This window comes from Arabidopsis thaliana, chromosome 3 (genome assembly GCF_000001735.4).
Source record: "Arabidopsis thaliana chromosome 3, partial sequence".
NCBI classification, from domain to species: domain Eukaryota; kingdom Viridiplantae; phylum Streptophyta; class Magnoliopsida; order Brassicales; family Brassicaceae; genus Arabidopsis; species Arabidopsis thaliana.
Window position 1 is genome coordinate 14,166,785 of NC_003074.8, and position 2,563 is coordinate 14,169,347.

At 40.4% G+C, this 2,563-nt stretch overlaps 1 pseudogene across 1 annotated transcript; it reads left to right on the forward strand.

Annotated features, from left to right (window-relative positions):
* Positions 1-379: 379 nt before the first annotated feature.
* Positions 380-1,851, forward strand: AT3G39935 (annotated as a pseudogene; the record flags this gene model as incomplete). Its single annotated transcript has 1 exon — positions 380-1,851.
* Between the last annotated feature and the right edge of the window lie 712 nt (positions 1,852-2,563).

Genomic DNA, 2,563 nt, shown 5'->3' on the forward strand with positions numbered 1-2,563 from the left:
CTGTTACTCGACCACACCCAGTGCTTGGCAACAAGTTGGGTTGGTCGAGTGTTTTTACTCCTTGAATTTCTGTTTCCTGCATGTTCACTTAGGACTCCTAGAACACCCCAAACCTGTTATTGTTTGGCTTGACTCTGTGAACTCTGATTGCATCTTGATTGCTAACATCACACCCATTTGGATTGACAACCTAAAATACTACAATGACATGATTGGTGTTTTAGGATAATTGACTAAAAACCTATTATCAATCATAATAAATTAAGCAACACAAGATCTAATAACAACGATAAATCGATTATACGACTTAACGTATAACCGAGGATCCAGTTACCTATGCTAAGCATAATTAACTAACCTCCTAATTAACTTAATTATTTAGTGGCAACAAGTTTACAGAGAACAGAGTTCTTCAAGTTTCACCTCAAAATCTGCCTTCCAAAAGGCATATCCTCATAGCAACTTTACTAGGACTTATGGTAATTCTTATTACCAAACCCCTCCTCCACCCACTGCTGAGAGTAAGAACGAATCAATGCTTGAGCAGATTCTTGAGGGTCAGTCCAAGTTAGTTGTGGACTTCAATAGCAAGTTTGACGCTATCTACACAGATCTTAATGGGAAGATCGACAATCTGAGCTCTTACATGAAGAAGCTAGATGTTCAAGTAGCTCAAACTTCTTAGTCTATCAAGAGACAAGAAGGTTTCTTTTTGGCACTCTAGACACTAATCCTCGAAAGACCTACAATGCTATCTTGGTTAGAGATGGAGACAATATATAGGAGAAATTGGATACAGAGGACAAGTTGGAGCTTGCAGCTGCAGGGCTGGTGTCGACCGACACCTACCAATGTCGATCGACACCATATGGTCAACAGTTTTCCAAAACTATTTATGAACAAGAGTATCAATTGACACACTCCTAGCGTCGATCTACACTTGGTCCGCACAACATCTTATGAGGTTCGTATCCCTATGCAGCCCAAACCTATTTACACTCCTCATGTCCATATCCGAGAAAACGTTGTTCTAAGCAGGAGATTCATGATGCAAAGTGCAAGGCAATAATGGAGAAGATCTTGACTATCATTCCAAAGGATGCTTCAGAGAACTCTTCTGCTCAACTTCTGAGATATGTCAAGCGCTTGGTCAACAATGGACTTCACACCGAGGAAGCCAATCTGCTTACAAGAGATATGAGTTCCATACTGTTGAAGAAGGTCAAGAATGACAGGTCCAAGAGAGTAGTGCTTTCTGAACATGTTAGCTCCACTGCCAAAGGGCAAAGCACTGAGATACTCTCTGATCCAGGTAGCTTTGTTCTTGACGGCTTGATATCTACTAGAAGATTCAGCCACTCCTTCTGTCATCTTGGAACAAGAATCAATCTCATGCCCAAGTCTGTTGCAGGGAAGCTAGGCATGACTAACTACATGCCAACAAGGATCACTCTCCTCTTTGCGGATCGTTCCAATCGAATCCCTCAAGGTATCCTCGATGATGTTCCTCTAAAACTTGGTAAATGCCTCATCCCTGCTGATTTTGTGGTCCTAGCATATGATGAAGAACCCAAGGATCCTCTCATCCTTGGTATAGCTTTTCTAGCTACACCTGGTGCTAGGATTGATGTGAAGAAAGATAGGATCTCCCTTAACATATGCGATGTGGAGATGGAGTTCGGCATGGATGGTTCAAAATTTATAGTGCCTATCAGGAGTATTGCCACCAACAAAGACACATCTTCTATGGCTGCTCAGATTTCACCTCCAAGCTCGCAGATGAAAGCTGCAAAGAACTAGTGTCGCTCGACACCACACCCCCTATCGATCGACACCATTGCGCTTGAGAGACTGATGATTCTGCACCTCCTTCACAGCCCACACCTAATTCAAATCCCTGTGATAGGTACTGCTATTTTTACTGTTTTTAGCTATGTTTTAAATATAGGTTTTTGTGTCTTTTTGTTATTTCTAGAGTCCTTTTATACAATACTTAGACGGTTCAAAGATACGCTAAAATTCTAATTGTCTGAGGTTTGAATCTTCATTCATTCCATTCTTTGTGAGATTCTTCTCTTCAAAACGGAGGTATTCTTTATCTTTGATTTAAGAAGTGGGATGGGCGATCTCGTGGATATAGTTGAGAAACTTAGGTATGGAATCTAGAATGTTGTGTAAGCTTGCGGAGAAGTACATGTTGGTTAGAATTTGATTAGACTTGCTAGGCATATGGATTTGGTTACAATAATCATGGCAAAAGACTAAAGAATGTTGGGAGTTCCTTTGTTTTTCAAAACCTCTTCCACGGGTTCGGCTTTTATGTTTTCTTTGAGGGCAAGTGATAACATTGTATTTTACTCATTTTAGGCATGTATTTATCATCATTTAGCTTAGTGATCACTCATTGTATCATATCATTTTGCATCACATTTAGCTTATTTTGCACACTTAAGCATTTAGGATCATCTTGCATACATATTGCATGTTTTGGTGTGTTTTCAGGTGCAGAAAGAGCTTACAAGGATTCTACTCGACCCTCTACTCTATCCAACCAGGAGGGAAG